Source organism: Orycteropus afer, unplaced genomic scaffold (genome assembly GCF_000298275.1).
Source record: "Orycteropus afer afer isolate SDZICR_OR568_19922 unplaced genomic scaffold, OryAfe1.0 scaffold00006, whole genome shotgun sequence".
NCBI classification, from domain to species: Eukaryota; Metazoa; Chordata; class Mammalia; order Tubulidentata; family Orycteropodidae; genus Orycteropus; species Orycteropus afer.
The window spans coordinates 29,895,540-29,906,761 of NW_006921593.1; positions in this window are offsets into that span (position 1 = coordinate 29,895,540).

Consider the following 11,222-nt stretch of genomic DNA (forward strand, 5'->3'; position numbering starts at 1 on the left):
AGTTGGGGTTTAGTCCACTTTTGTATCCTTCCCTTCAAGGCTCAGGGGTCCAAGATTATCTTCTGTGTCTGTGTTAATTGGTTTCCCTTTTCTTTTTTGAAGAGCGTCTGTGCAGTCCTTCTGCCTAGTCCGCCATCTTGCCAGAACTCGTTTCTCTCCATCTCTCAAAAGAACCATACTCACTGCCATTGAGTTGATTCCAACTCATAGCAACCCCCATGGGATTTCCAAGGCTGTAAATTTTTATGGAACTAGATTGACCCCTCTTCCTTCTGTGGAGCAGATGGTGAGTTTGAACCACCAACCTTCTGGTTAGCAGTCAAATGCCTTACACACTGTGCCACCAAAGCCCCTTCATTTCCATTGTATATATATATTTTGTTTGTCCACTCATGTGTTGTCATTATATGTGATGCCTTTGAGGGACTTGTTTGGAAAACTGAGCAGTGTTTTGTGAATCATAATTTGTCTTTTTTAAAGTAAATTAATGGAACCTACTTATTCAGGTAATGGGCAGGCATGTCAGCCTTCTGACAGTCTGAGAGTGGACACTGAGCACATGGAAGACATTCACTTTTTCGTTTGGACGTTGAACCATGTGTTGCATTGAGCCCTTGTTCTGTGTCAGGCAGAGGACCAGGTGCTGTGGATATAATGGGGAGCAAGCAGAGGAGATCCTGGCTTCCAAGTTTGGAGGTCGTCTGGAGAGGGACTTTGATCTAATCATCACACAAGTCAATATGGAGTTGCACTCAGCAAGCACAGTGAAAGAGCTGTGGTTATTGTTAGCTGTTGTTGAGTTGGCTCTGACCCATCATCACCTTATATACAACAGACCAAAATATTGCCCAGTCCTGCACCATGTTCACGGTCATTGGCACGTTTGAGTCCATTGTTCTGGCTATCACATCAATCCATCTCATAGAGTTTCCCTAGTTTTTGCTGACCCTCTCCTTTACCAAACATGATGTCCTGTTCTAGTGATTGGTCTTTCCTGATGATGTATCCATAATGGGAGCTCTGGTAGCATAGTGCCTAAGTCACTTGACTGCTAACCAGAAGACTGGTGGTTCAAACCCACCAGCCACTCCTCAGAAGGAAGACTGGGCAATCTACTTCCGTAGTGATACTGCCTCAGAAACCCAAGGAGGGGTCGCTATGAGTCGGGTCCAACTCGACGGCATGTAACAATAATGTATCCATAATAAATACCACTATATTTTAAAGGAGCTCTGGTGGTGTAGTGGTTAAGGCATTTGGCTGCCATCCAAAAAGTTGATGAGCCAGTCTACTTCTATAAAGATTTACAGACTTAGAAACCCAATGGAGGTCACTGTAAGTTGGAATTGACTTGATGGCAGTGAGTTTGGTTTTGGTTTTTGTATATGGCAGTTGACTTGTAGCCTAGTGGATCAGAATCTTACTTCAAACATTGCCATGCTAATAACTTCAGGCTAGGTATTCTCTGGGCCTAAACTGCTTAATCTGGAAAATGGGGAGAAGAGTAGCATGTCTCTTAGAGCATCTTTGTGAGACTAAAATGATGTGCATGTCAGTCATTTAGCACACTTCCCGCACATGGCAAGCATTCAGCTATGTTAGCTATTGTTATTGTTGCTGTTGTTCTTATTTTAGATACAGACAAGATACAAAGAAGGCCGATATGCTTGCTTTGGTGGTTGGTGACTGTGACCAACAGTGCATCATAGATGTGCTAGTGGCCAGTCCTGCTACAGTACTCAGCACTTTGGCTAAGTGTGTCAAACCATCTGCCATCTTGGGTACATTGTTACTTTGCACCACCTATGCAAAACACGTTCGATAAACAAGAGTGGACGACTGCCTGGGACTTCCAGAACTAGTGATGGTCTTCTGATTAGTGGAGTCTGGAGATGCGCAGGAAGTTAGGAACACTCCTTGCAGGGAGAACCTGGTAGACTTCTATAGAAGTCAGGGTTCCTTAATGTGTGGCTTGTAAATAAGGACCCGGAGGACGGGTAGGAACTACCCAAGTAAAGGGAGGAGAAGGTTGTGAAGCAACAGCTGGGCTCAGGAACCAAAATAAATTGGGTCACGCTGCCCTGGCTGCCCCATCAATACACCAGCGTTGATAAGCGTACAACACCGTGTGACCCACCAATGTCACTCTGAGGCATCTGCCCAAGAGCCATGAAAGTGCGTGTTGAAAAAGAAAACAGGGCTCATACAAGAATGGTGGTAGCAACTTTATCCGTAATCATTCCCGATGCAGTGGAATACCCCTAAAACTAAATGGAAGAACTGTGGAAATATGCAGCAACATGGCTGACTCGCAGGTATAAAAGTGAAGTCCAAACAGCCAGATACAGCAGAAGTTGTAATGAGTGGTCCCGTGCAGGTCAGACTCAGGAAGGGGCACCAACTGAGGATGATAGAAATGAAAGCAGCAGTGGCCTCTGAGGGTGGAGGAAGGGGGCACGGTTGACTGGAAAGGGCTTAAAGGAACTTGGTGGAGTACATAAATATGTTGATCTGAATGACAGTTTGCTAAAAGCCATCAAGCTATTAAATAAGCAAACGGACCACCAAACCTGTTGCTTTTGAGTCAGTTCCTACTCCTGGTGACTTCCTGGGTTCAATGTAGTTACAGAGTAAACCTCATCTGCTTCATTCGGTTTTCTTGGTTGTAATCTTTTCGGAAGCAGGTTGCCAGGTCTTTCTTTCATGGTGCTTCTGTTTTGGACTGGCACTGCCAGTGCCATTGAGTTGATTCTGACTCACAGTGACCCTCTAGGACAGAGTAAAACTGCCCCATGGGTTTCCAAGGCTGTCAATCTTTATGGAAGCACACTGCCTCATCTTTCTCCCACTGGGTGGTGTGGGTTTGACCCACTGACCTTTTAGTTAGCAGCCAAATGCTTTAACCACTGAGCCACCAGACTCGAGCACAAATCACTTGCATCACCCGGAGACCTTTATCAGCTGTACATGGGCATTTTACTGTACGTATTTTATTTTTAGAAAAAATAAAGTTTGTAAAACAGTAAGACCACTATAAAAAAGTGCCAGAGGGTGGGGTGGGGCTGGAGAGCTGGGCAGGCACAGAAGGCTCACAGGGGTGGGGTTAGGGGGACAGGTTTGTTTCGTGCCGGGCGAAGGTCAAGTGTTAGTGGGGGAGGAAGATGGCGCTGCAGTGATTCCGGCAGAAATGAAGTCTAGTTGGGCATGGCCCTCAGTTTCTCTTCTGAATCAGAGGCCCTCTGACTTTGTACTAGAGGCTTTGCCAGGCCAGGTTTTACAATTTTCAATCCACAGATTAAAATTTAACCCACAGACACGTTTCCAGGCTGCTGTGTGGCAGCAGAGGCCAAGCGACAGCCAGTGGTCCTTTTTTTTTGCTGGTTGATTTGAAAATCTCCAAATTGCTAAAGAGAAATGGAAATCCTTTTATTAGGAAACTAGTCTATGTGGAAACTACTCCATGGTCAAATTATCTTGGAATAAGGCAATTTCCTGCTTTCTCAACCCAAAAGGCCCCTTCACAATTTAATATTCAGATATTGTGGTCCTTTTGCGTCGCAGCCAAACAACCCTTGCTGTCTTTCAGAAACATGGCTCCCATGGGGAATTTCCACTTAGATCATTCTAGCAGGATCTGTCTTGCATTGAGATGTCTAAATCCCTTAAGGATGTAAAGGGGATGACAGACACACAAAGTAGTGTGGAAATCAAGCTGAATTTTCAGCAGTCCTAAAATATGAGAGATACAAACATATTCCACGAAGAAGCAGAAAACCAAGGAGCCAGAGCAGCATTTCTGCACCTCCACACTACTGACATCCTGGAGCCAGTAACGCTGCATCACTGCCCTCTGCTCCCAGATGCTGGCAGCAACAGCCAGTGGCAGTCACCGCAAAGACGTCCAGACGTTGCCAGATCCCTCCTGGGAGACGAAATTAGCCCTGGACCAGGCAGTCTCTCATTCCCGTCTCTCCTTTTCTTTTCTCCACCCCTCCCTCCATCCATTCACACACTCATTCAATGCATTCTACCCACTCACATTACAGACTATCACGGGCACCGGCTGTGTGCTGTGCAGTAGTTGTCTTAGTTACCTGTTGTTGCTGTTGTTAGGTGCTGTCAAGTTAGCTGTGACTCATAGTAACCCCCGTACAACAGAACGAAACATTGCCTGGTCCTACACCAGCCTCACAAACTTAGTTATCTAAAGTTTCTGCTATAACAGAGAGAACCGCAAATGGGTGGCTGTAACTAACAAATTCCTTTCTCACAGTTAGGAGGCCAGAAGTCTGAATTCAGAGTGCCGGTTCTCAGGACAGGCTTTCTCTCTGCCGGCTCTGAAGGAAGATCCTTGTATCTTCTGAGCTTCTTCCTGGGCGATCTTCACATGGCTTGGCATCTCACTTCCTCCTCGGCTGCTGCTTCTCGATGCCTCATCTGCTCTTTTATTTCTCAGTGGTGATTGGCTTAAAATATGCCCTATGCTGATAAGGCGTCTTAACAAGGAAAATCCATTCCCATATGGGATTATAACCACAAGGACTCGAATTCTGACCCTCAGTGACTATAACAGCAGAACTGCTCCTAGGGTCTCAGGGCTGGGAAGCAGACTGCCACATCTTTTTCCCATGGAGCGGCTGGTGGGTTTGAAACAGTCAGCAGCCGAGAGCCACCAGGGCTCCTTCCACAGGTGTAGGGTCAGATTCATCACACATATTCTGGGGGACCAAGTTCTATCCATAGCAGTGGTATGCACCCAGCTCTTTTCAAACACCTTCTCATAGCCCACTGGTGGAGCCGGAAATCTGAATGTCTTTTATTTTTTGATTTAGAGAGATTCAAGGTTTTTTGGTTTTGTTTACGTTTTTACTTGCATCACGAGCTTCGTGAAGGAGGCTGTGACTGCTTTTGTAAACAGGAGTGGGGGCAGGGAGACTCCTGCACTCAGTTCAGAAGATGGAGCCTGAGGACGAGCTCTGAGTCTGCGCTGGGAGTGAGGCTGCCTGGGCTCTTTGCGGTTCACTTCTCAGCGTCCCCTGGACTGGTCCTGGCTGGCTGCTGGCTGCTGGCTGCTGGCTGCGGGGAATGAGCTAGGAAGCCACTTTCAGAGATGTAGTCAGGTTTTCCACACTGCTTTCTTCTGCATGTGATTGAGAAGGGAAGAGAATCTGGAAATGCTCTGGTGAACCCTCAGTTTACAATGAGCTGAGTGAGACTCAGGAAGCTGACTGTCTCAAGGCTACTGGGCACCAGTATCCCTACTGATGGGTTCATGCAACTGGCAGGACTAACTGGCATGGCCCATAGGCATGGCCTGGCACTGGCCTGGCACTCTGGACACGCTCATAAAGAGAAATACTCACTGCTATTCCTAAAAAGCATTCGTCTTCATTGGCATCCAGGTGTCTGCATGTGCCCAGAAAACAGGGGTGGTGGTCAGAGGGCTCAACGATGGGCCTCAGGAGAGATTGTTGGTGTAACTCTGCCTGTTACAACATGAGCATTTTACTACAAGTCAACTTAGAGCAGACTCATGAGTGTTCCGCTGTGCACATGGGATCAGTGCAGGGCGTTTCTCAGGTCAGGCAGCTAGGGCCATGTGCTTTGCTCTCGACCTCAGTTTTAAGGTGTGCCCCTAATGACTTACTGTTATTCGCAAATAGGCTCATGTGCTGGTGATGAGAAGTAATTACCCAGTAGAATAAGGACTGTGTCTGACCAGCTTTAAACATGTGGGGGGTTCTTTTGGATGCAGTACGTGAACTTGAGGCACTGCCAGTGGTGTTGCTAGAGTTGGTGTCACCCAGGGCAGTAACTCATGGTGTCAACCCTGCCCACGTGGGCAAGGCTACCTGGTGAACCTTGCTCCCAGGTAGGGGAAGCAGCCCAGCCTGGTCTAACCCCTGTGCAAGGTCAAGCACTGATGCACGCAGCCCCCCACTCCTAGTCCCCTGCTCATTTCCAGGGTTCAGCACCATCAACCTTTGTTGATGGTTTAAGTATTTGGATCCCCTCCATCAGGAATTAGTGACCTCCACTCCGCATCTCATGGTGCTTCCCTTGAAGACAATCACCTCTTAATACAGAGAGAACCAATTGCTAGGCCTTTTCTCCCAAGTGGTTAACGTGTTTGGCTACTAACCAAAAGGTTGCTAGTTCAAACCCACCAGCTGCTCTGCAGAAGAAAGATGGTGCAGTCTGCTTCTATAAAGATTTATAGCCTTGGAAACCAGCTGGGGTCACTGAGTTGGAATCAACTCAGTGGCAGTGAGTTTGTTTTTTTTTTTCCTCTCCCAAAGGCAAAAGGTCTCATTTCCAAGGGCCTTCTCTTCTGTTTAGGTACCTGTGCAACTGAACTCTATGCTTCTACTGGGTGGAAACTTCATCTTTATTCTTTGCCCCACTCCCCACCCACCAAAAAACAAACCAAACCCGCTGTCATCAAGTTGATCCCAACTCATAGCAACCCCCATTGGGTTTCTGAGGAAGTAAATCTTTACAGAAGTAGTTCGCCCAGTCTTGCTTCCACAGAGTGGCTGGTGGGTTTGAACCACCAACCTTCTGGTTAACAGTCAGATGCCTTAGTCACTGTGCTACCAGATCTCCTTCCCACTCCCCACAGGGATTCATAATTTGCTGGTGGCTGTCCTTGCACACTTCCTCCCATGCGTCCCCCCAGCCTATCCCATCACATTCCCACTGAAGCTTGAAGAGCAGCAGTGAGCTCTTCCCAATCCCCAAACACTCCCTTACCTCATTCCTATATTTCCATTGTTCTAGATGATTGTTGTATTGTTGTTATTTGCCATCGAGTCGGCCCCGACTCATAGCGACCCCTCCTTGGGTTTCCGAGGCAGTATCACTACGGAAGTAGGATTGCCCAACCTTCCTTCCAAGGAGTGGCTGGTGGGTTTGAACCACCAGCCTTCTGGTTAGCAGTCAAGTGCCTTAGGCACTATGCTACCAGAGCTCCTTCTAGTTGATTAGGTTTGCAGTAAACGAGTTTCCCAAGCTTGCCTCATTACAGGAATTATTGGAGTTCTTGGGAGAATAACAGGCTCCCAGGGCTCCCTTCATCAGAGACTCTGATTCAGTGTTTATCTGTGTTGTGGGCTGGCTTTGGGACACGTTGTTATGTTGTTGTTAGTTGCCCTCAAGTTGGCTCCAACTCATTCATGGCAGCCTCGTGAAGAAGCAAACATTGCCTGGTGCAAACAGGGTCTCCTTCTTCCGCAATTGATTCCTCCTGATGACACATTCAAAGTAAGAGAATCAAAGTCTCAGACAATTCTGTGATCCGTAGGATTTTCAGTGGCTAATTTTTGGAAGTAGATTGGTACACCTTCCTTCCTAGTCTTAGTCTGAAAACTCCACTGAGTGACGCTGCTGCCTACGATAGCTTCCAGCCTCATGGCCATGTGCAAGCCACCACAGTACAACAAACTAACCAATGGGTTGTTGTCTAAAAATTTAGGGTAAGTACATTGATTCAGGTCAGTATTCATCAAGGAAGTGCAATGGACAAAGGAAATCTGAAGGCTTTGGGTACCTGAAGGTAGGAGGTAAGTGGGGGGTGTAGAATGCAGAAGAGCTAGACACCACTTTCTGGGTGTGTAAGGCTGGGTCAGCAGGGCCTTTGGGTCATCTCAGAGATAGGAAGTTTCCACCTTGAAGGAGAGGGTGAGAGAACCAATGATGCAGGTTACTTCTGCTCCAGACTTGAGAGTCATATGTCAACTCTAGTCATCCATTTAGCTGCCACCAATGGAGAGGACCAAGGATCCATGCCAAAGGACTTGCCCTCATGGACCTGGGCTCTCAATGATTTTCAAGGTCTTCTCTCTCTTGCAGTAAGCTTGCAAATGGCAAAGGTTGGGCACAGGAGATGGAGAATTCCCTTCTGCACAGTTGCACATTTAAAGCTGACTGGAAATAACTCTGATCTCCCAGTTTCTGAGGGCCTAAGAGTTTTAAACTAAAAATTGTGTATTTCATTTACTTGTATTTAAAACAAGTGATGTTTTTCTGTTCCAAATGCTTTCAGACTGAAATAACTAATTTCAGACCCTTCTGTGGCCAGGGAATGGACCAAGAGGAGTTGGCAGCAACAAGACAGCTGGTCTGGGTTTGCCCTCCACTGGACTTTTGGGGTGTCTTTGCAGTGATTCTGAGCTGGCTGAGCAACATGGGGGCACTTGGATATAGGGGAAACCTGGCAGGCAGGCCTCCCTCGTTGACTTGGCTTGCATTGGCCTTTCCCTGAGCCTTGCTGGGAAAACAAATCTGCTATTAAGCTACCATTAAATCAAAGGGGATGGAGGCTGTGGCTCTCCAGGCTTAGTCTTTGCTCCACAGAGTTAAAAAAAAGAAAGAAAGAAGGAAGGAAGGAAGGAAGGAAGAGAAAGAAGCATCTTTTTGCTCTTACTTTCAGAACAAAGTTCCTTCCTTCCTTCCTGATGGCTGAGAATATCTCCCAGGATACTGTAGAGGTGTGGGGAAGATGGGGTCCTCTTCTATTTCACTCACACCTTCGTCCCTACCAGCCAACACAGAGTGGGTGCCTGGTGGGTATTTGTTGAATGAATGAATGCTCCAGAGTAGACTATTGAATTGCTACTCTCTGGATTTTTATTCCTGTGTTTGTTGTTGGACCTTCAAGGAAGGGATTTACCACTGTTCACTGTTATCAGTAAAACCATCTAGCCATCTCTGTACATGAACCTGTGACAGAATTACCGTGGCCTTTGGCTAGAGCAGTAGATGTGTCCTTACTAAGTAAGTGTATGGAGGTTCTTGAATGGAATTACCCGTGGCACGCCTTACCTTGCAATTTCTCCACCTTGTTCAGTTCCCTGGCTGCCGAATACATCCTTTTGTCCCTCTGCAGGCATCACACCCTCCAGATGGCCTTCCCTGATCTCCCCATGCCTTGTTCTAGGTGTGTCTCTTCCCTTCAGTGAACAAAGATTTTGAGAGTAGAGATGCTGTCCTACTCATCAAGTGTTCTCCTTGTCTGGCAAGTTGTCATTACTTGCTGTAGAGTTGGTTCCATCTCATGGCAAACTTATGCATAACAGAACAAAACGTTGCCCAGTCCTGGGCCATCCTTATGATCATTGGCATGTTTGGGTTCATTGTGGCTATTGTCTTCACCCATCTCACTGACAGTTTCTCTCATTTTCACTAACCTTCTGCTTTACCAAGTGTGATGTCATTTTCTAGCAATTGGCCTTTCCTGATGATGAGTCCAAAGCAGTCAGGTCGAAGCCTCTTCATCCTCACTTCTAAGGAGCATTCTGTTGTATTTCTTCTAAGACTGATTTCTTCATTCTTTTGATAGTCCATAGTATCTTCAATATCCTACACCAACACCACAGTTTGAACATTGATTCTTCTTCTGTCTTCCTCTTTTACTATCCATCTTTTGCATGTATTCAAGGGGACTTAAAAGACCATGGCTTGGGTCAGGTGCACCTCAGTCATCAGAGTGATATTTTTGCTTTATTATTATTATTATTATTTTAAAAAGACAAACGCACAAATTCACTGCCATCAAATTTATTCTGATTCATAACTCCCCATTAGGTTCTCAAGGCTGTAAAACTTTATGGAAGCAGACTGCCTTATCTTTCTTTCATGGAGCCACTGGTGGATTTGAACCATCAACCTTTTGGTCAACAGCCAAATACCTTAACTACTACACCACTGGAGCTCTTTTGCTTGATTGTTGTTGTTGTTGTTGTTATGTGCCGTTGAGTCGGACCCAACTCATAGTGACCCCTCCTTAGGTTTCCGAGTCAGTATCACTACAGAATAGATTGCCCCTTCTTCCTTCCGAGGAGTGGCCGGTGGGTTTGTACCATGAGCCGTCTGGTTAGCAGTCAAGTGCCTTAGGCACTACACTACCAGAGCTCCCTGCTTGATTATAGTGTTCAGTTTATATCAGGAGCTCAAGAAATGTTTGGTGAGTGAACCTCTGTGTACCAAGAGGAGAAAGAGGAGAATTGGTGTCACATGGGAGCTTGGGCCCCTGTCTCATTGGCTCTCCATGAGCAACTCCAGCTGCTCCAGGGCAGCCTGGTCCCGTGCTCACTGCACCTGGTAGCCAGATGGTGTCCTCGCCCACGGAGGCGCTGTGGGTGGACGGCTGCCACATGAGTCACTGTGGCCACTGAGAGCTGCCAGGGAGCTCAGACAGCCTGAGGAAATGGGCTCTTTGCCCTAGGAAGGGTGCTCTGGCTTCCAAGGTTCAGAGGGTACCTTAGCGAAGAAATGGGATTTCACAGTCTCAACCGCAGAGGGTGCAAACACAATCAAGAGTTTTCTGGGCTGCAGTTGGTCATGTTTGGAACAAGACCATGGGGGCATCCTGGCCAGCACCATCTGGGGCTCCAGGAGAAGGCAAGACAACAGTAAGTTGGTTATGTGTGTGTCTGGTAAGAGGCTGAAATCACTGAACACAGACACAAGAGCTGGGTGGCGCCTGGGACACTGTGCAGAGTAAAAGCCACCATCCCTTCCCTCTTCCTCCATATGTGTGCCTTTGAAAATCCTTGCCCACAAGTTGCATGTAGTGGATTTAGGGCCTCTTTGAAAAGGAGCTCTGGTGGCATAGTGGGTAAGGAATTTGGCTGCTAACCAGAAGGGGAGTGGTCAAACCTGCCAGCTGCACCATGAGAGGAAAACGGAGCAATCTCCTTCTGTAAAGATGTACAGCCTTGGAAACCCAGTACGGGGTACTATGAGTTGGAATTGACTCGGTGGCAGTGAGTTTGGTTTTTGAGTTTTAGAATGGAATTGGTCTTGGTTTGAATGGTGCATAGCTGATTCCATCTTGGTTTTCTATAGGAAAGTGGGACCCAGGTAGGAAAATGCATGCTGAGAATGCCCGTCTGTTGGTGGAATTGTGGTTACAAGGACACTGGTATTTTTATAAACGTGACAGCTCATGGGATCATTCTGGTCATAAGTTCATAGCATGCAGATCACAGATGAGTCCAGAGGTTCTTGAGGTCTGGGAGGTCAGGCCTGTGGTGTAACTTCCTTAAACAAATCTTACCTGGCCATAGCTGCAGTTAGTGACTGGATCGAGACTGCTCACCCAAGCAGCTTCTCATAGCCACTTGTCAGAACTTCGTTTGGTCCCCAGGCTTGGCCATCACAGGAAGAAAACAGCTGGGCCCCAGGCCTGGCCTTTGTCTGCTATCGTTTCAGGATTTTGG